Genomic DNA, 24,286 nt, shown 5'->3' with positions numbered 1-24,286 from the left:
GGACGCCTATTATCCAAAGAGCGTAATTACCTGACGACCTTTGGGGACACAGAGTTGCTCAAGCGTTTCTCCGCTCTTTACGCCAGATATCGACGACATTCTTCTCGAATCTCAAGCTGGTTTTGCCAACCGTTTCTTGCTCGATGAGGAGAAAAAGTCGAAAAACTTCCTAGACATTGTCGACCATCTTCAGGCATTAACAGTGGCTTATTGAGAAGTAATTAAAGTACTTCGTATTGCTGCCACACTTCCTGCGACAACAGCGAGCAATGAGCGTTTGTTTTCTAGCCTATAAATAGTGAAAAACTACCTGCAGTCTACAACAGGAGATGATCGTCTCAGTCACCTCCTTTTGATATTTGCAGAGAAGGATTTAGTAAAAAATTGGAGTACGACCAGCTTGTTGACAATTTTACAAAGATGAAACTTTGGCGGTTCCCCCCTGTTACCTTGGGTGTTGCAATATTTTTTTTCTCTTGTTATGTTTTTCCTTTTTTTTTAGATATATTTGATTGGAAAGATTTCTGCCGAAGGAAAACCGGGAGTTTGGTTACAAACCTGAGCATGTTAATGAAGATTACTTTCACCGATGTATTGTTTACTTAAATATGAAAGTTTCTTGTTGGGGAAGGCCAGCCTGTAGTCTGGTTGAATTTTCCACTTTCAGTCTAATCACTTAACCCCGTTGATTGTGATCTTCGATATTATAATTAATCCTAGAGGTCAGTGTGGCTGAGTTCCACATTAGCTTACAGTACATTTCCAAGCAACACACGGGTGCTCAAAATGCGCTTTTTCTTAGAATATTCGATCGATGTCCAGCCAAAACCCAATAAAAACCTTTTTTCTTACGCGACACCAATTGAGTTGGGGGCGGGGCCAAGATGGAGTTCATGCCCACCCCAAGATTTGGCCCAAATGGCGCCTCTGTGTGAGGTATGTATAAAGCTTCAGCAATCTCATCACAAAAAAGCAAAAAAGAAAAATCTTCAAAATACCAAAAGTTGCATTGACACTGTTTTCTCATAAACATTAGATAGTTTAAAGCCTCTTCAAAAACAACGTATGCTTCAAGTACAGATATATATATATATATATATATATATATATATATATATATATATATATATATATATATATATATATATATATATATATATATTTATATAACGAAAAGAGAAATCATCAATACAACAGCACAAACACATTAAAAAAAAAGAAAAAAAAAGAAAAAAAGGGGATAGAAGGAGAAAGGGAAAAATGTTTTCCTAAATTAGTGATTAATATAGACCAGCACTTGAATGAAGCCTTAACCCTACTCATCCATACAACCACATAGGTCAAACAGCATAGCCATACACAACCAACCATAAAGAATAATCCATGGAGAGGCAGTCATGTCGTCAATAAGTATAAGTCGTCATTTACCAAAGAATAAAACAGTAAAGACAAATAATTCAAAGGCAACAACCCAACACAAGGGCTCATCAGGAGAATACACTTGCCTATAGGGTTTCGGCACTTCAAATTGTCTACCCAATCAAGTGTTGTGCCTACCACAGAATATCCATGGAATCCCCGTGTCAGGTATCACCCCCAAAATACATGCCTATGAAAATAAAACCCAGCAAATGTAAAACAACCAAGTAACACCAAAACAAGCTTATCCTGTTAATATACTCCTCTTTTCAGCAACAATAGGTAAACTAAATGTGATAAATTTTACCAAATCACAAATATTAACTCTTTGCAAAAAACCTGAATGAATTAATATCAATTTTTGGCTTAAGATTTTACATCTATTTTTAAAATCAATATAATTACTACAAATCCTTGCATAACGAAGTAACTGTGAGAAAAACGCCCAATAGGTGATATTTGAGTGTATGTTACTTTCAGGGAATGGGAAACTAATCACTTCAAAATCAAAATCATCCGTTTTATTATACATTTTAAAACTTAATTTATTATTATCAGAAATATTAATATTTAAATCTAAGAAATGATATTCAAGACCAGCGCCATGACTAGGTTCAAGAGTAAGCTCGGATGGATATATATTTTTAGAAATGTCAATGAAATCCTTACAATTTAAGACCAAAATATCATCTAAATATCTTTTATTATTTGACAAAACATGTTTTAAATTGCTTGGATTATTCATATCCATCATATATTTATATTCTAGTTGACTTAAAAACAAGTCAGCTATAAATGGGCTGGCATTCCCCCCCCCCCCCCAACGATTGTCTTGTATAAATCACCACCAAATCTTATATAAGTATTGTATAAAACAAATTCTAATAACTCAAAAATCATATCCAAGCTGTAACATCTCAAGCTAACTGTAGTCTTAAAGCAATTTGTCCATATAGCTTTTTTATTATAAGAGTCTATTTTTAAGAACCTTTTACTAGATAAGAGGAAATATTTCTTGATAACCGTTTTTAAATTATCTAACACTACATTAAGTGATAAATTAGTATACATTGTCGCAAAATCGAAAGACTCAATTCTTTTAGCTCAGTTCTTTTGTTAAAGAATCTATCACCTGCAGTGAATTATTAACACTCAAATATGGATAATATATACATATATATATATATATATATATATATATATATATATATATATATATATATATATATATATATATATATATATATATATATATATATATATATATATATATATATATATATATATATAAATATAATCTTCTAGACCCAGGACCAATTGAAGGAAGATAAAAAAAAAAAAATATCCAAGAAACTACTTTGAAACAATCCACACTTTCTCATTCTTAGAACCACATTGATTTTTGTTTAATGAAATTTGGATTTTGATCAAAGTTCGAAGTTTGTTTACATCCAACCTGACATTTTCTGAAATCTGGCTGATTCTTCAGTTTTTAAACTACCCTTATTGATATTAATAGCTATTAAAAGGTTATTCAGTAATGTTAACCATTATTTCGCTTAATTTTAATGGTAAAAGGTTATTGCAAAAACAAAGTCATGGAAATTTCGAAAAATGACTTGAAACCTCTCGACAATGGTGTTAGACTGAAACGGAAAATTACACAATTAGAATTTTCTCAGCTGAAAACTTCTTACAAAAGTGTTAAAGTCCTTTCATCTTGCACAGCAAAAAAAAATCGCTTTTTTTCATGAGAAGCAGTAATGTGTCTACTTTTTATTCATCTCCTCTAGGGTGTACTCAAACATTGTAAATAAAAACCTGGTTATCCTGACCGCATTACCATGCAGATCGATGGCTGTTTTTGAGAAAATGTACACAAGCAATACCTTTTTTACTTTTTCGACAAAGTAGTTTTTGAGAAAAAAAAAATCGGAAAAAACACAACGGTAATATTTTTCGATAGCTTTTTTCATTAGCTTTGATCTCGCTGTTTAGCACTAGATAGTACTGTTTCCCGAAAGAAAACATTAGCTTCTATCAATTCCCCACACAGGCAAATAAGGAATGTATATATATATATATATATATATATATATATATATATATATATATATATATATATATATATATATAATACTATCGTATATATATATATATATATATATATATATATATATATATATATATATATATATATATATATATATATATATATATATATATATTTAATACTATCGTATAATATGAACAAAATTAATTTAATTTAACAAAATGTAATTTAAATAAAATTATGACGTTGATAGATTAAAGTTAATTTTAGAAATATAATTTGAAGTTCAGCATCTGAAAATTCAAACGGGGGATTTCACACAGCATTTTGTCTGGCTCATTAGTTAGCTTACATCAAGAAAGATTAATTAGAAGAAACAGGGGTAAAAATTAATTAAAAGACTTTCATGATAATAATTTAAAGGCAATAACCGTCACTAATCTTCTCTCTAATCGTCACTAATCGGTTCTCTCGTCAGTATTCTTGACATAAAACAATCTGTCGAAAAATTCTCTGGAATAATATTTACCTCCGTTTTTTGGAGCACCCGTTCTTCAGAAGCATACTTGACTACTGTCGAATCCAAACAATTCAAATCCAAAGTCTTCTTTTCAAGCATGAACGGTGTATTAATTTTGACTATATTTCGTAATTTCATTGAAAAGCGCCCTGGATAATGGAATTTTTAAATAGAATATCTATATTAACTAATGTAGTCTTCCTCAGTATCTATTTTTAGTAGTAAGGTAATTTTTTCAAGGTTAAATAGTGTTCGTTTCATCATACAATCGATCAAACCGATTTCTCAATCTTTTTAGAATTACGAAAAATGTTTCTATTTTCAAAATAAAAGTTTTAGACATTATGCAATTCCTTTTTATCAGATCTATAGGTGTTATGAAACCTTATCTGATTCAAGACATTTAAGCATGTTCAAAAATTTTACCGATATCATTGATCCTGCTTGATATTAATCTTTGATATCTCACAAGGGGAAAATAACAAATCAACCCTAACAAATTGCGTTGAAGTTTTAGATGATTGAAACTTTAATTTTCCTCATTTTCAGTTCATAATTAGTTATTTTTATAAGCATAATGAAACAATATATAAATTCTCTAGTAAATCTACTTTAAACCATTCGCTAATTTTGTTCAAAAGATTAATTTTGTTCAAACTATTATTAATATTGCGCTATTTTCGCAATTCAATTATTTTTGTCATTTCTTTACTGATTATTAATCTATTCAATTGTTTGTTTATTTTCTTTATGCAATGTACGTCATAATAATAATAAATATTTAAGCATTTGATTTGTATTTATTCAAACCCTTTACCTCTTGTTGAGGGATAAGGCATAATTAACTTGTTAGACAAGAAAGTTTCAGAACTTAATTTGAAATTAAAATATATTGACGCTATTGCAAAGCTATGATGAGAAAGTTGACTTTGTGCTGTTTCTTAACGTGGTTGAGTATAGCCTCTTGAAAACCTGCAGAATGAGTTCAAAACCCATATTAAGTGACAGGAGGACTCTAAAATGTATATCATTCCATGATTATACGGAGAATGGTAAACGTTTGAGATAATTACTATTCCTTGAGATTTGGGTAAAGGGCGCCAGCCACAAATTACTTCTTTCATCTATACTTAAGAAAAATTTTTCTTCTTCTGACCGATGGCATGCGTTGTGCAGGTACCGATACCGATCTTCTTGTTCAATGCCTTCTGCCAGGAATGTAATACGTGTTTGGGGCAAATCACCAGACACTTCCTATGCCTCCTCCCTCCCAGATATAACCATGGTACCCAAAGAGCACTATTTTAGGTACCCATTAGAGGGCAATAACTGGGTCGACGCCAGCTGATATCACAGATCACACCATTAACCCCCTTACCAATTCCTAGAACATTCTGAAATATGTCTGAGCGATTGTTTGATGAAATATGAATTACTTGACATAACAGAGAAATAATCTTTCTGCTAAAAATAGATTATAAGGAAAACTAAATTGGTGGATTTAGATCCTCCATTTCAAAGATCCCATAGTCTAGAGGCCTTTTCTTCGGAATTGCTAAATTTTATCAACATTATTACGTCAATAACGCTGGAAAAGAAGACTGTGGATTTGAATTGTTTAATTTATCTAACTATGGGTCCTTTCCTCGTCTGTTTCCAGCATATTCCTCTGTCTAGTTTTTAAACATTTTTTAAACTTTTCGTTAGCTTGGTTCTTGGCCTGTTCTTTACAAGGTCGGAGCTCTTGTTAAAACTGAAATTATAGTTTAAATGATCGTGGTTTGTAAGTTTCCAACCCTGAAAACCCTGTTTGTTACAAACATATATGGGAATATAAGGGGTCAACCAAAATTTTGCTTGAATGTTATCTGATTTAAACCATTTCAACGTTTTTGAGATGTCCAAGCTGTTTTCTCTTCTTAATTTGTAATTAGTCATATATCAAACAGTTCAAGAAACTGTAAGTAAGGAGCGACCTGACTCTATAGTAACCAAACTCTAAAAAAAAAAATTGAATTTTTATACCAATAGATGCATTAAAAGGATTGGATTTTTATGATGATTTTAAATATATAAGTTTCGTCAAGTTTAGTCTACCCATCGAAAATTTGCCTTGTTTCCAAAAAAAAAGTGAAACACCACCTAGTTAAAGTTCAAGTTTTTTAGTATTCTTTAACTATACATATTTAAAACTATTCACATAATATCCCCGGCAGGGAGACTGGCTCAAAAGCCGGGCGACAATACAAACTGTATAAAAAACAAACCCAGAAGAAACGGATGTCATCCCACTTCTCACTCTATCTCACACCAAAAAATAAATGCCGAAAAACATTTATTAAAATTATTGTCAATATTTATCCGATAGCTGAAGGGCCGGGAGCTACTCACAAATTAATATTTACTAATCACCAGAGCTTTGATTTTAGTTTTTAATGTTAATAGCGATAGACTGATCAAAAAAAGATTCATATGTATTCCAATAATTTGTAATAACATTTTTAGGCGAAAATCTAGACCGTTCGGAGACAACGAAAGGCACAGGAAGCTTACTTAAAGGACAACGAGGTTTATATGGTCGGACTGAGGGAGGGCCTTGAAAAAATGATTTAAAACAATCTGGTTGTAGATCCTTTAGATAACGGACACGGACAAGTATACATTGAAAAGCTAAAATTTGTCTGACTGGAATGATATTAAAATAACTGCAAAGACTCTTAGTTGGATATTTACCCAGAAGAGAAACTGGGGAATAAAATAACATCTAAAGGATTCTCATTGCTTTATTTTGTAACTTCACAATAGGAGAAATATGTGACTGAAACGTACTCAAGTAAATAATCGAACAATAATTAATATACGAATGAACAACAGAAAAACAGATTGATTTTAAAGACTACAAAGGAAGGAAAAATTTAAGACGATGCATTACACCTACGTTCCTTTCCAACTTAAGCCTTTGGCTAGTGATATGAGCTTTCCAGCTTAAATTCTGATCAACAATGAATCCAAGATACCGAGTTGATTCCACTCGATTTATTTTTATTACTCGACCTCCAAATGTGACTTCAACCTCTTGAAACGCTGGTACTGCTGCAGTAGAAGTTCTTGAAAAAACCATAAAAAGAGTCTTTGAGGTGTTGACAATCAATTTGTTACAATGGAACCAGTGAAGCATCTTTCTCAGTGATATTTCGAGATTTGATTTTAGAGATTGATGATCTATGTCGCAGGTAGAGTTGGCTTTATCATCAGGAAACAGTAAACTGAGATCCACATCAGTTCTATATCAGGTTAGGCATAGAGGAAGATCATTTACATAGATAAGAAATAACAGTGGTCCAAGTATGGACCCCTGAGGAACCCCCACAGCATTAGACAGGTTTTCCTCATCTGAAATGTAGCCATTTGCATCCAATATTTGTTTTCTGTCCTTAAGGTAAGATTCAATTAGGAGACTCGCTTGTCCTCTAGCACCACAATTATGTAGCTTAGATAGTTTAATTTTATGAGAAATAGTGTCAAAAGCTTTTTTTATGTCAACAAATATTGTTGCAGGTAGTAGACCTTTATCCATGGTGTCATTCAAAAACTGGGTTAGCTTTAATATTGCATGTTATGTAGAGTATGAAGAACTGAATCCAAATTGAAATGGGCTGGAAAAATTTGTCTATTTACAAAAAACTGTACAACCTGTTATATATACACTTTTCAATAACTTTGCTAAAAGCGGACAAAATGGAAATAGGTCGATAATTGGATGGATCTTGCTTGTTTCCTCCTTTATGAAGGGGAATAACTCGAGCAGTGTTCATCACTTCAGGAAAAGTTCCGTGTTTGAAGTATAAATTGACCAGATGAAACTGCACTTGAGCATAGCATCCAATGGTTTGTTTCAGTAGATAAGTAGATGAGCAATCGGTTCCTTGAGAATGTCCGTTCTTCATGATTTTTACCAGAAACTTAAGTTCCACTTCACTTACGGGAGAAGGAAATATGGAAGAATCGACGGGATGTGGTAGGAAGTCGCGAAATTCCAGATTCCACATCCAAGCAGTCATTCAAACTATTCTTTACGGTGGCCTCTCCAATCCTAGCAAAGTACTGGCTCATTTCCTCGGCTACCTTTTGCTTACCATTCACTGTTGATTCGTCTGATACATTCATTGATTCGGGCAGCCCTTGAATTTTGCTTTTGTTAAGACACTCGTTAATTATTGTCCAGGTCTTTTTTGGAGATCCTTCTGCTTTGAGAAAGAGTTTCTCAAAATAAATCTTCTTCGCCCATCATATCAGTCTTGTAAGATGGTTTTTATAAGATTTGAATGTAATTTCACTACTTGATGTGGGAGAATTCATATGTTCAGCGTAAAGTCATTTTTTTTCCTCAATACTCTTAAGCAAGCCTCTTGTTATCCAATGCTTTACCGGCACCTGGTACTTTTTACACCTTTTCTTCACAAGAGGGCAAGTTTCATTTAAAGCATTCTGAAATGTTCCGTTAAACGGCCTGGATACAAATTCAACGTCATCTGACTCCGAGCATTGCGACCAATCAGTATAAAGTAACTCGGAATTTTATAGCTTAACCGAACCTTGGCCCATCATTCTAGATTTTTTCATTTGACCTTTTTCACCGGAATACCGGAGAAACTCACCCATAAGAATAAAATGATCAGATTCATCCGTAAGTGTTACATCACACGACCCAACAGGAGATTTTACAAGTTGATTATCAATAATAGACCCATTTTGATTTGTAACCCCAGTTGGAATCAAGACGGATGAAACAAAGCCAGCAGCCAATGATGTAGTAAGGAAGTCTATAGCCAGAGTACTCGAAGGCGCAGAAGTACTTGAGTCATGACTTGAAGAAGTGTCAATGTTAAAGTCTCCCATGATAATTATTTTTCTTTTCTTGGAACTGACCATCTTAGCAAATTCTTTAAATTTATCTAAATATTCTTGGTACTAGAACAAGTAGGGCAGTAGAACATGCATTAAAGAACCTTCTCAGATGCTATGGTGACTTCAATAACCAGAAATTCGATCAGCATTTCCTCATATAGAGAGTCAAAATCTTTGATTTCTTCAAAATGCAAGGAAGTATGAATGTAGAATGCAAGTCCTCCTTTCTGATTGTTCAATCTATTTTTCTGAAGTATTTGGTATTCTTAATATTTGCCGCATTCAGGGTATTTGCATTCAAAAATGTCTCACAAAGCCCCATAACTCCTATCCCATTACCACGAAGGAGCGTAGATAAAAAAAAAAAAAAATCTAGGCTGGAAAGCAACCCACAACAATTCCAACTCGCAAGTCTAAAAAGGCCATTATTAACAGGTACTAGACCTACGTTGCCTGAGCAACGTGAAGTGTTGTGGCAACCTTTGTCCGGCTTCGCCGAAAAAAGTGTTGCGAGAGCAACACTTTGGTTTTGTTTCTTTGCTATCGGTTAAACGCTGAAGTTGTCAGCCTATCGAAGCTTTTAAAACGTTATGTTCAAAAAAGAACGCGATCAGTAATCACATGATCAAAGGCTATTCCTCAGCGTTGAAAAAAACAACTATAACAAAAGAATAACAAAAGAAAACAACAATAACAAAATAATATCGAAAGAAGGGACTAAATTGACTTTGCAGCCAGTTGAACTTTATCCTTTTCAATCGTAGACATCGTGACGGATCAAGACATGGAACAATATCTTATATAATCTAGTTGGTATAATAAAGCTATCCGTAACTTTTCAGGATCAAAATACCATAGATAACACTCTATTAATTATTACGAAACTGCCTCGTTGTTTTATGTTATCGTTTGTACCCGTTGCGTACACACTTAATTCTAGGTTACAGTGAGTTTGGGTAGGCTACACCAACTAGCAAAAGTTACAAACCGCTCTTCACTAAAGATGATTGTTGCCTAAAAGACGATTATTACTTACAAGTCCCCTACATGTCTTACCACTGGAACCAACTCGGTCTTGTCATCAAATACACTGGAAACAAATAATAGGTACACCAAATAGAAAAATTTGCAAACTTCTCACTGCCAAAGATTATTATGAGCTAACAACTGACCTTTCTTTACAAGTCCCCTACATGTCTCACAATTGGTATCGGCTTATTTTTGGTTTCAGTGTGTACCCTACTACTGAAGTTTTCAACCCCTTGAAACTTTCAAACTAGTATATCTCATGAAGGAATTTTGTATGAAAAAATGGATCACATACACTTTGATCAGCTCATCTAGAGCTATCGATTGCCGTCGAAATAAAAAATTCTATCTGTCTTAGTTCAAAAGCTGATTTTTTTGCCGTAGGCCAAGTTTCTAACGTCACCACTTAGAAAGGAGAAAAGGATAAGCTCCATTTTTTTTTTAGCAATGACAGAACTTTTAAAGTTTAAGAGGTACATCTGATAAAATTTCTCTACCTCAATCCCAATTCCCAAAAACAAATGATAAACCCAGCCAAAATCACGGCAGCACTTTCGGACCCGTGGGAAAATGCCGCTTTTTTGCTTCTGTAAATTTTTCTATTTAACACTCAAAGAAGATATATTGGCTGTGGGGCCGGGTAACTGCCGCATATATTTAACACTTATAGATTTTAGTCCATCTTCAATTTGAAAGTGGTGCCTGCCTGCTTGCCTGCTAGAACGGAGCTTTCCACTCGAAAGTAGAAACATGGTTTGATGAAACGAAAGCTTGGCTGCACAACTTCTGATACTCCTCTCTCACATAGGTTACATAACTCCACTTCATTTCGCAAACCATAGGCTCTAGCTCGTGGACAAGCAAAAAGCATCCTTTTTGGCCCAAGGCAAGAGTTCTGCGGAACTTTCCAAAATGTAATGCCATATTCGTCAATCCGGCCTGAGATCCACACTTTCCGTAAAACCCGCACAGGTTAGACCCTCACCAGTTTCCAGGAATAAGCCGACATCGGCGGCATAGGAAAAAAAAACAAAAAAAACAAAAAAAACGGGATATACCCAAAGTGTTGCTCTCACAAAACAAAAATTTCTTCAGGTAAAAGATACCTATTATGGGGTAAATTATCAACAAGATGGTCTTGGGCTAGATCATTACCTATATTTATTGAATTTAGTATTTTACTCAACTCAGTAGAGAATCTCTCAAAACGTTTCAGTCTATCAGACATATAAAAAAAATTACTTAACAAAATAATTTGCTTTTAAATTACTTGCCAAAAAGTATCCAAAAGCATGAGACATAGTGAAAAGCGCGCAACATACCAGATCCTCTGGTGATGGACATAAATTCGAAAAGATCAAACACTCAATACCATTAACATCTAAAGCATTATTTTCTGATCCATCCAACCGATCCTTCTGGTGTAACGGCAAAACTAATTATCAAGAAAATAAGAACAATATAAACTGTTCTGATTCCTTTGAAAAAAAAAACTAATAATAAAAACAACAAAAATAATAATACATAAATAAATAAAAAAAAAAAATAAATAAACACAATCTAAGCGACATCTTGCAACGTTCACAAGCGACGGGGAAAAGCATCACTCGAAAGGCGTATATAAACACGACCTTGATCAGACCACACTCGTTTATTATCATATTTTCCATGTGCTAGGTTCCAGAATGTCCCATCTCTGCTTTGTTAAGTTTCCTGATACAAATATAACAGTGCGCACCAGCTTCGACTTAAGCTTAAAAACGTTCTGGGCCATTTCTTTTGACCTAAATTTGACAAGGACCGGAGCTGAGGCGTCTTGACGAGTTGTAGAACTGTTTAGTTTAAATCTTCTCACTTCCACAATATCACCATCAGATACGCCAGATATTTCCATTTTATTGCAAATCACACCCCCGATTACAGACTTTGAGTCACTACTTGGAGGCTGTTTGATACCGTCGAAAAGAAGACTGTCTAGCCTTAAGTCCTGATCATACACATCTAGTTTTTGCTCTGAATTCTTAACTCTCTCCTCAAGGAATACACATCTAGTTTTTGCTCTGCATTCTTAACTCTCTCCTCAAGAAATCTTAGCTCGTTACTGGGGGCTAGGAGTTTCGGTTCAAACTCAACAATCAATGCTGAATAAGCCTCACTGACGATAGTTGAACTCTGAGCTTTTATGGCATTCAAAGTGTCACTAGATAGAGACTGCCTACCAGCAGCAGTAGCCACTAGTTTTTCATCACGCTTCTCGTCTATCTTTTTAGCAAGATTTTCCATTACACTTTGGATTTCCTGTTCTGTCGCGGAAATACGAGTAATAATAGCCGAAGATCCCACGATAGTTTGTTGTCCAGCAATCGGAATTTTAGTTTTTAGCTTATCTTTGCAAAGCTCTGTGTAAATGTTCGTCTGATGAATAAAATCCTCAAATGCTCCCTTTACACCCTTGCTAGTAGATTTTATAGCTTCAGCCTTATTTGCCTGAAACTGCATAATCTGGGATTCGAGAACACACTGGGTGTCATGTGATCCGTAGCAAAAACCAGATATTTAAAGACTTTTGACTTTGAGTTCGCAGTCTTTGGATCCAAAGCCTCAATAATACGAACTGGCCAATCGGGGAATCCTCGAAACTTTGCTAGAGCCAGATCATGAATACTAAATTTAGCCATTACCTGTACCTCAAACTTGTCAAAAGTAATTTACAACACCTGCCAAAAAAACTCATACCTGTTAGTGGGGCAGGCCCACGTCAGCAGTGGCAATCACCGTTTGACAGGAGGCCCAGTAAAAGGCAGGACCTGCTAATTGATTTCTTCGCCAAATTCTCTAAAAATATCCAAATATCCGAGCATCCAAAATACTTGCGCCAATAATCACACGTCACTAATTATCAGAGCTAGCGAAATGCGACTGTATTGAATGAATGCTAGATGCGAACTAAATACTAGACCTAAAATTAATAGAATCTAAATAGAAATTACACCATCAGATTCAGCATATCAGAGAACCCAAATGTTGTGGTTTCAAGCTCCTATTTGCACAAATATAGAATTTTGTATTTTTTTCCAGAAGAAAGACCACGGATGCGTGTTTATTCGTTTTTTTCCCAGGGGTGATCGTATCCACCGAGCGGCCCTAGATTTTAGGAAAGGGCTAATTCGAACGGAAAATTAAAGGTTATAGTGCCCTTCATAAGCAACCAAAAAAATGGAGCGCAACTATGCCTCCTCCCACGCCCATTTTTCCCAATGTCACCGGATCAAAATTTTGAGATAGTCATTTTTTACAGCTTAGTCGAAATGTCAAATAACTATGTTTTTGAAGATGGCTTAATCCCCCAAAGTCCACGGGTAAAGGACTGCAAGTTATGAACTTTGTCCATTTTTTGCATTTAGTATTTGTTATTGGTAAGTATACAGACATTTCCGGGGGGATCTTACAGGTGAAGAGATTCGGGTTACGTGGGAGGATTTTTCAATAGAGAAGTTTCTCAAGGGAATTTTTCACGAGGGATGATGATTTCTATGAAGGGGGCGTTGTATATCCGAGCATAGTTTAAACAAGAGCCGAGAACTCTTATGGCCATTGTGACGAGGTCGGAACCTAAAATTAGACTCGGTACTAGAGTTATCGATGGCGTCTAGGCTGGTACGTATGTTTTGGATCGCAAAACGTAAGTGGAGGGATACCTAGGACATCCGTCTGTACGCCTTATAACTCTCAAAGGAAACGAGATATTTTGATGAAACTTGGTGTGAGGACTTTTTGGGTCACGAGTAAGGTTCAGTTTGGTCGAGTTTTGTAGCCTACATTTAGAGGTGGGGAAGAGGGTTTTGATTAAGGAGAAAAACATTTTTAAAGAGCTAATGTGAATGTCTTCTGATCTGAATTATAGATGGAGCGTCTAAGACACGAGACTTTCTATGTATCAAGTTTCATTAAGATCCGATCACACATTCGTAAGATAAATATACCTCACTTTTTACGATTTCCTCTCCCTCCATATCTCCAGATGGTTGAATCGGGCAAACGACTGATCTCAAGTCAATTTTGTTAAGGTCTCTGACACACCTACCAATTTTCATCGTCCTAGTACGTCAGTAAGAACCGAACTCGCCCAAGCACTTAAAATCCCTCCAATTCCCCCAAATAAATCAGATCCAGTCCGGTTATGTCAATCACATATTTAGAACTTTTGCTTATTCTCAAACTCGTCAAAGCACTAAAAATCCCCCCAACTCCCCAAAAGAGATAGAATCTGGTCTGGTTATGTCAGTAGTATAGTAAATGTATGTTCTTCCCTACCTAACTCAGTCATTTAATTTGCATCTTTACAGTCCATTTTACATAATTTTAACATCAATTATTGCACATTTTTACGATGTTCCATCCCAACATTCAACATGAGATTAGGTCCTTGGAAATCAAATTTGTTCTTATTTTATACTTTTCACAACGTGAATACCGGTTATAGACCCTAACCCATGAATTTACCACCTATTCAATTGAATCTACACCATTTTAAATTAAAATTTCCAAAATTTTTATAATTTCCCATCCTGAGCTTTAAGATCAAAACAGATTTGTGAAATAAGGGGTTTATTATATTCCATTTTTCCTATAGTACCAAAAAATCTAATAATTTAATATTTAATGGATAGTTCGACATCAGTATCTAAATAATTTATTTTATCTTTATTTTTTCATTCAATAACCTTTAAAATCATACCTTTGTCTAATTTTTAAATCTATTTTCAAGATCAGCTGCTTTAGAATCAAAAGGCTTAGGTACAAGTAGATCAACCATTTCACCTTTAAAATGAATAGTAATAACGACTTTATTTCCATATTTAGTTGCAACACATTTCATTCCTGTAATCGTGTATTCAATTCCAACGTCTAAATCTTCTTTCCTAATAGTTTGATTGTATTTATTTACAATTTTCATTTCGCTTAAAATTTTCTCCATTTTTAATTTCTAAATCTATTAAACAGAATTTCAAATCGAAAATGATTTGTATATTAACATATAATTGGCGGTGAATTGGAGGTGAATGGAGTTCGTCCGGAATGAGGCAGACTCTGTCTGCTGACCACGTGCCTCTGGATATGGGGTTTCTCCCCTAACTAAACACTCCGATCAGGACGGCCGCAACCTCATGTGGCGGGTGGAGCCCACCCCGGGAATCTCAGTACCAAGGATTAACCTAGCTCTAATCAGATTCCAGGCCTAGGGTCGGTTGGGCTAGCGACCCTCCACCTGAAAATTAAGTGCTACGAAAAGTGACAATATAGCCTCGGACCCAGATTCCCTTTTAAGATCTCGACCATCGCACGTCAATGGACATGCTGACGACGTCAGAAAGACTGACAGACTAAACCTTATGGACTGAAGGGGGCTACGAATAGCCACCTGGAATGTCTTGACTTTGAATGCACCTGCGTCAAAGAACCTACTCTCTGAAGAACTTCGCAAGAACAAAGTGTCAATTGCAGGTCTTACAGAAACACGTATTACCGGAAGCGGAGAAGAGCGAATAGGTAAGAGTGACTCATTGCTCTGGTCTGGAGGAAGCTCGAGAAGGAATGGTGTTGGCCTTGCACAAAATAGCCTTACAAGAAAGGCCTTACTTTTACACGAAGCTGTATCTGACAGATTAATGAAGGCCCGCTTTGGACACAAGCATGGCAAGATGACTGTCATCGTATGCTATGCCCCGACCAACGATTCTGATGATGCGACTAAGGAGGATTTCTACTCTGCTTTGTCCAGATGCCTTGCAACAGTACCCTCCCATGATATAACTGTTCTCCTTGGCGACTTTAATGCGACAGTGCGCGATGATATGGATTTATGGCGTGGCACAGTTGGTCCTGTATCCCCCGACCCACTTAACGACAATGGGCTCTGCTTACTTGAACTGTGCCGATCTCACGACCTTTAAATTGCAAACACCTAATTCCAACGCAAAACTATTCATCAGCACACGTGGTATAGTAATGACGGTCGTACAAAGAAGATGATTGACTACGTCATTATTTCCAAACGCTGGAGATCATTGGTGAAGAACTGCAGAACTTACAGATCAACAGAGCTTGGAAACGCAGACCATAGGCTTGTGTGCGCCGATCTTCGGCTTCGCCTCCATGCACAACAATAGAAAAGAAAACCCGTCGCTGCAGATATTGGGAAACCAAAGGAACCAGATACTCGCCAGAAGTACAGTATCGAGATATCGAATCGCTTCGAGGCCCTTGGCTCACTCAATAGCAGCGAAGATCTCTGGAAGCATTTTAAATTGCAGACCAGTGAAGCAGCACAACTAGTGTTTGGCAAGAGGAGTTATCCAAAGAAATCGTGGCTAACTAATGAAACACTGCAAGTCATAGAGCAAAGACGGAAGGCAAGACTTCTTGGGGACATAACCACATATTGGAGGTTCAATGGAGTGCGGAATAGACTCATTCACCGGGATAGAACCCATTTCGTTGCAAGGAAAGCCGATGAAATTGAGCTAGCTGCAAAAAGAAAGACATGGGCAGTCTATTCAAGCATCTCCGAGACCTCGCTGAAAATAAAACTCCCACCTTGGGTCCCGTCCTGTCCAGGGATGGTGCACTTCTCTCTGACGAAGGTCCTTGTCTTGAGCGGTGGAAGGACCACTTCTGTTGGCTCCTCAACAATACTGGTCCGTCTGCGCCTCCTAATGATAGTCCCAACCAACCTTGCAGTCAAAGACCTGGAACAGATGTTCCTCCAGATGAGCCTTTTAGCCCCTCAGAAATTGGACATGCAATAAAAAAAACTCAAAAAGAATAAAGCTGCTGGTATCTCTGGCTTAAACTCAGAGCTGCTAAAATAGAAGCGACTGCTCCAACTACTGGGGAATAACCCTACTGTCTGTCCCTGTCAAACTGTTTTCAATGGTCCTGCTGGATCGATGTCGGAGCATCATTCGAAAAATCCGGCGACCGGAGCAAGCTGGTTTTATGTCGGATCGTTCAACCATCGAGCAGATTTTCACGATTCGACAAATAGTAGAGAAGACCACAGAGTTCGGACAGAAAGCATTTATTGCCTTCGTTGACTTCCGTGCTGCATTTGATTCAGTCGATCGAAAAGCTCTTTGGCGGATTCTAGAGTTGACTGGCCTACCCGAAAAATATTGCAGACTTCTCAAGGCGCTGCACCATGGGACGGAGAGCTGTGTACAAGTTAATGGTCGGCGCAGCCCGTTCTTTCAAATCACGACAGGGGTGCGCCAATGATGTGCAGTGGTCCCAGAGCTCTTCAATGTCATCGTAGATTACGTTATGACAAAAACCACTTCACGTCTCAGCTTTGGGCTCAAATTCGGAGATTATACCATCACAGATGTCGATTTTGCCGATGACTTGGCCATTTTGGCGGACTCCATGGAGCAGCTGCTGGAAGCGCTCCGAATTCTGCGAGAAGAGGCTACCCAAGAAGGACTGCATATAAACTGGAACAAAACTAAAATTATGGCCATAGACCCGTCTTCTCCTGCTGTTAACTCTCCAGTTAGCCTGGACAGCACCACTAGCATCGAGGTTGTTAAAGACTTCACCTACCTGGGCTCCGTAATTTCTTCAAATGGCTTACTTCTCCCCGAGCTGCAGGCAAGATTATCTAAAGCATCTTCTGTCATGGGTAGACTGAATCGTCACCTCTGGCGAAAACCAAATATCAGTCGCACAACAAAACTGCGGATCTTCAACGCTCTAGTCGGCTCTTTGATGCTTTACGGAGCTGAGACATGGCAAGCATCAGCTGCAACCCTCAAGAAAATAGACGTATTTCATGCAAAGAGCCTGAGGACAATTGAGGGTCTACGATGATCCGACTTCGTCAGCAATGAAAAGGTTCTGCAGCTCACAAAGCAGTCTTGGTTTTTGACTCAAGCAGCCGAGCAAGCCTTACGATGGTTCGGGCATCTGCTTCGAATGCCACCACATCTACCCGCAAAGATGATCTATGACTTCGACCCTATCAAAGTTGGTTGGAAGCGACCTCGCGGGCGACCGAAGAAACGTTGGTCCGACAGCCTGTCCGAGTTCTTGGCGATAGCAAACATCAGACAGGGCGAAGAGCAAATTCTCACCATGGACCGGAGTGGGTGGAGGAGGCAGACGTCACTCTCAATGCCGAGCAGTGCCCGGCAGGAGACTTAAGTCAGTAAGTCATTTAAGTCATATAATTTGCTATCAATGACTTCCATGATTACTTTTCTTTCTGAAAATATAACGCAGTAAATGTTATACAGATTAGCAGGTACTTGATCTAATAAAAGTTGAAGTTCTATATCAGCAGTTGATTCACTTCGATAAATATTCGATTCATGTTATGAAACATCAAAACAAAATAAAGCATATACTGTTTTAAAATCATTATAACTTATAATTGTTCCGCTACCAACATTTTTACGTTTATATCCTTACTGCAAAAATCGTTGATAAACGTTAGAATAATCTTCATTAGCATCACCGGAATCACATTAAAAATCTTTTTGTGGACATTCATACCTATATAGTCTCACTTCAATTCTATTAGTGTTCATAGGGTCAAATACCATATTGTTTTGTCTATAACTGTTATCTTTTTCAGATTTCTGTAACACAACAACAATTTTAGTTGTATTATAGCGTTCACTGACTATCCTCCATGTTAATTCTTTATCCCTTTTATTATCACTTTTATAGATATTACACGCTTCCCATCTTAATTCGAATGAGCTACCCTTTCCTAATCCAGCTTATGACTGTTCTGCCTTCTTCGTTAATCTGGTTTCTAATTGAGTCACTACGGGTAAACTGGGATATAATACTGGTAACTTCCATGACAAATGCATTACATCTACTTTCACATCTTGAGCTCCAGTTCTTATAATCTAATTGGGAAAATTATTTCTTTTCATTATAATTTGATGTGTAACACCTCTAAGAACATGATTAATATCTTTACAAAATCCAAATAATCATGATAATGGTAAATACATACTAACCACGTGCCTTTTTTTATTAAATCTCTTAGATAAAGAACTATTGAAAGCATTATTTCCTTTTATTGTAATGGTTTTACTAATTCTGCGACAGGTGTAAAAGTGCTTTCAAACTCATTTTCTGCTTTAAACGAATCAGCGGATTGGGTTTTATCTTCATACCAAAACATAATAGTAGCTATGCTACAACTATATCCATCTGAAAATTATAATAATTTTTTAACAGTAGTCATTATACCAACATAATCAATATTTTCAATATATTTTCCATTGATTATATATTCAGCATTCTTAGACAAATTGAATCCATTGTTTGTTAAAGTAGCTTCATCATTATTTTGCAAATTTCTTCCATCAAACTGTGTTATTTTCACTTCTGCATAAAGGTAACTATCACTTGGAAAAATCCAGGATTCCATATCTTTTAAAATGAAATTATAATTAAATTATTGAGATACATTCGCATTGTTTTCTACAATTTCTGTATATTCATATTTGGTTGTAGAATCATCAGTAATAGGCTTTTCAAGTATTTCCCAATAAGGAGAAATAACTTGATTCACTGCCATTTATATATAGAAATTAAATAAGTCTAGTGTAGGCGGATCTTCGACTGTCACTGAGGGTGTCGATAAGACCATTACCGGGGATGTATTTTAAGTCCCTTCCAAGAATTATTTACCTTTATTTTGTTTGTAATTTTTTAGGTTTTCTATTTTTAAATAAGCTGTAAAAGCATTAATACTTTCCTTACCTGTTTATCCTTTAAAGGAATACACCAAGCATATTTACTAAAACAATCGATGAGTGTAAGAATATAATTAAAATTATTATTTTCACTTTTACACTGCTGAATATCAACCAAATCTGCTTGCCACTGGTCATCGATATTATGAATGTAAACGAGTCTTCTTTTAAATGTATGATAAGCTGGATGGTGTAAAGAATAAATTTTTTGATTTTGTAACTCTTCTGATTTTAGTTTTTGATACAGTAAAACCATGCTGTTTTAATTTTCTACATAAATCATAAATCCCTGAAAAGTTTGAATAATAGTGTTTTGTAAGTTTGTTTTCTACGCTACTCTTGCCAGTACAAATACCACTTCCTTTTATCCAGGGTTTTTTGTCTTTGTTTCCTTTTTTTAAGAACGATTTTTCATGAAACCACAAAATGTACAAACACCTTTAATCATTGTCACTTCATTTCTTTTTGAAACTGGGGTATATCAAGATGTCAAATGGTTTGCACATACTTGTGAGTCCTACCAGCTAATGGCATGGCTTAAGCTAAAAGAACAGGCCCCCATGCTATGACTGGCTGTCATTGAAGAGCCTTTCAGGAGGATTGCAGCAAATATGGTGGGACCATTGGTACCACCTCGGAACGGTCGTCTATTCCTCTTGGTGATATCAGATTATTGCACTCGTTATCCCGAGGCAATACCCTTGAAATCTATGAATGCCATGAAAATTGCATAAATATTTGAGCAGTACTTCTATCGGGTTGGTGTTCTGGAAAAGATCCTGACAGACTAGGGTTCGAATTTTGTCGCTAAGAGTTTACATGAGGTGTCCAAAGCTCATGGAATAAAACCTATATAGACGTCACCCTTTCATCCACAAACAGATGGCCTAGTTGAAAACTTAAACAGGACACTTGTCAGACTTTAGAAAAAGTTCGTCGTAGATAACCCAAGAGACTGGGATCACTTTATCCCCTACGTCTTGTTACCTTATCGAGAAACTCTTCAAACCCCAACTAAGTTTATTCCTTTTGAGCTTCTTTATGGGCGAAGGCCAATAGGCCTGTTGGACGTCATCAAGGAATAATGGGAAAACTCTGGAAGCTCTGCTGTTAGACCCGTACATGAGCTCTTGTCCGTGCGAGAACGACTGCATCAGATCCTAGAAGAGACCCAGAAATATCTTCTGGAAGCGTCCGAAAGGCAGAAAACCCAATACAACAAGAAGGCCAAGCCACGAGATCTGCAAGTGGACTACGAGGTCCTCGCTCTCCTGCCGACTGGAAGTCGTAAATTAGAAAACAGATGGCATGGTTCCTTCAGAATATCTCGGAAAGTCGGGACTGTAAACTATGAAGTCCTGTTCCCAGAATGAAGAAAGAAGAAGATTTTATACATCAATCTTCTTCGGAGGTTTGAGTTTACGCCACTGGATTTCCTTCTCTTTGATCATGAAGCTCCAATTAGGCCTGTGTTTGACCAGGCACACAATTCTGGTAACCAGGATGACATCCAAATTTTGATAGATTCGCTAAGTCACTTGAAAAGAGAAAGAGAAGACTTTTTGGGATACTAATGGGATTTAGGAAGTCCTTCTCTAAAATTCCCAGAAGAACATCAGTGGTCAGACACTACATTGATACAGGTGATGCCTAACCTCTGCGTTAGAAATCCTACAGGGTACCACAAAGTCTACAACAAGCCATTGAAGATTAAATCAAACGAATGCTGGATTTGGGGATCATACAACCTTCTCCAAGTCCCTGGTTTCTCCAGTAGTCATGGTTGCCAAGCCGGATAGAAACCTTCGTTTCGGTTTGGACTTCCAAGATTTAAATTGGATATCTAAGTTTGATCCCTACCCCCTTCCCTGCATAGAGGAATCGCTTGAGGAAGTAGGTAATATAAGGGGTCTTTAGTGTTTTAGATCTTACCAAAGGCTACTGATAAGCAGAACATACGCCAGAGAGAATGGAAAAGACGGCCTTCCAAATGAAGTCCGGATTCTACGAGTTCAGAGTACTTCCTTTTGGTATTCACGGGGCATCAGCGGGCTTCCATCGTGCCATGGATAAGACTTTGATGAGATGTCATTGCTTTGCAAGAGCGTAAAGGATTTTTTGGGGAGAATAGTGGATGATGGTCTTCACATTCATCCTGGCAAATGCAAGTTCGGACTAAACGAAGTTCAGTATTTGGGCAACAAAGTAGGAAATCACACCGCTTATAACCAAGGTTGAGACTATGACGAACTTTCCAGAGCCCTCCACAAAAAAGGAAGTGAGGTCATTCCCTGGCATCGCTGCGTATTATTAAAAGTTTGTGTGCAATTTCTCTTCGGTTGCGTTGCCGCTGACGGATCTTCTTCAGAAACGAAATACAAGCCACTATACGCTATCTCAGGAGCAGACAGTAGCCTTCGTGGTCCTAAAGACTGCACTCACTACTAATCCTGTCCTGAGCAGTTCAGACTTTGCCAAAGAGTTTGTACTTCAAACTGGTGCTTTGAATACGGGATTGGAGTAGTCCTGACTCAACGCAATGGAGAGGAGCATCCTATGACGTATAAAAGTAGAAATCTATCGCCAGCGAAACAGCGCTACTCGACAGTGGAGCGTGAAGCTTTGGCGTTAAAGCGCAGGGAGGGGGGGGGGTTCCGTACTACCTCAATGGTCCGTCGAAACTGATCATAACCCGCTTCGCTGGTTGAACGTGGCTCGGAGTAACAACGCTCCCTTGACATGCTGGTCCCTGGCGCTCCAAGCGCACCACTTTGATATGCATTGTCGGAGTCGGATAGAAAACGGAAATGTTGATGCATTGTCCTGTCTGTTCTAAACAAAAAAATGATAATGATATTAATGTTTGTTAATATCTTTATAAATGAGTACCTAGTCCATGCCTGTATTCCTGAAGAAGGTCCTCGAAGGAAAAGGAAAGACAAATTCTTTCCAAGACTTCAAGGATAGTCCGCAGAAGGAGATCGAACTCACCCATTTTTTTGACGTACAAGTCAGTGACCAGGTCCTTTTTGATAAGCTTAAAGCCTTCAACACGTGACACGTGCAAATGGAAAATATATACCGCATAACATCAGGGCTGCCAATTTTTCAGTCCATGATAAGTCCCCTGAGCATCCAAAAAATTATCATTCCTAGCCAAATTATGTCCATATTTAGTCCATTTTATGTCCAACTTGAAATCTCAAAAACAACTTTTTACAACTTGTGTTATTGACCAAAAGACACTTTGTAAACCTCTTTCAAAGTGGCCAGTTAACATCAGATATAATGAATTTGAAAAAATTCTTTCAATACATCACTACAGAATGAATTAGCATACATCACGAGTATGCATCAACACAGGTTCAAGGTTCTTTTAATATAACCAATATATACAAAATATAAGGTAACTCAAGGCTGAGAGTATAGCTCGAATGCAATTGAGCTACCTTAAAGCAACACTAAATATGCACAAAAATTAAAAATAAATAGTTCTCTTAACCACTCTTGGCATAAGATTGGCACAGAATAAGCTGGGTTGCCCTCCAATCCCTTTTGATTCTTAAAGTAAGCACTGGAATTTCCAATTTACAACCGAATGAGCTCCTTTCAAAGTTTCGATGACAAGTTTTTCTGCAAGAGGTGCTTTGGTCGGAATAAAAAAAAACAAGAAAAATAAATAAATGAACAATACATTTTGCCCCCTTACTCTTTGCTTCTGCTAATGATTTCTGGTTGTTTGGGGTTTTAATTATTATAGGAACCTGTGTTTGACGGATTTATTTCTGGATTCTCTGGACTATTTGGAAAAAATGGCTATCTTTCGATTTCGATCACATGCTTTTGGGCACACGATTGCCCTCCTATTCCTTTTGACTCTTAAAAGGGAACTAGAGCTTTAAATTTCAAATCAAATGTGCTTCCTCCAACGTTTAAAAGATCAGTCCTTCCCTAATAACCTTACATGCCCCCAGAGCATAACTTACAACTCTTAACCCCAGACTCTGAGGGTTGTGTCAACCCTGAAGGCCTTGTTAAATAATTTTAGATTTTTTTTAACTAAATGGTTATCTCAAGATTTCTATTTGATGTATTTGGCGAAAAGAGGTCGAGAAGGGTGGCTAGTTGCCCTCCGGTCACACATGACCCTTAAAAAGGACACTAGAACTTCTGATTTTCGATCAAATGAACCCCTTCTGAAGTTTATACTACCACCCCTTCCATAGAATCCTTATATGTTAATAATAGGCGACTTGAATAGTAAATAGCCCTTGCCTCGAGGCCCTTGGGGGAAGTGTCCACCACAAAGATATAATTACTATACCACTCACCTATGCTGAACAAAATGATTATCTCAAAGTTTTGATTAGATGCGTTCTTTGCTTTTCTTTTGACTCCAAACCATCAAGAATCCAAATTTTGTATTTTGTAACCTATTGATTCTCAGTTGGTAACACTTGATAAGTAAGTAGATGTTATTGCCTGACTATCGGAAGTAGGAGGCGAGGGTCAGAAACAGGAGCCTACTTGGCTGTTATCTTGACTGTAGCAAAAAAGTAAGGAGAGATAAAAATCGTTTAT

The 24,286-nt window shown here is 36.9% G+C and overlaps 1 protein-coding gene across 1 annotated transcript in view; it reads right to left on the bottom strand.

Moving 5' to 3' along the window:
* The window catches only part of LOC136026243 (uncharacterized), a 103,984-nt gene extending 79,801 nt beyond the window's left edge, over window positions 1-24,183 (bottom strand). Inside the window, exon 1 of the mRNA XM_065702600.1 lies at window positions 24,037-24,183. The gene's annotated coding sequence lies outside the window, so the exon portion shown is untranslated. The remainder of the gene's footprint in view (window positions 1-24,036) is intronic.
* Between the last annotated feature and the right edge of the window lie 103 nt (window positions 24,184-24,286).

Source organism: Artemia franciscana, chromosome 4 (genome assembly GCF_032884065.1).
Source record: "Artemia franciscana chromosome 4, ASM3288406v1, whole genome shotgun sequence".
NCBI lineage: Eukaryota > Metazoa > Arthropoda > Branchiopoda > Anostraca > Artemiidae > Artemia > Artemia franciscana.
This window is presented reverse-complemented; position numbering and strand designations above follow the sequence as displayed.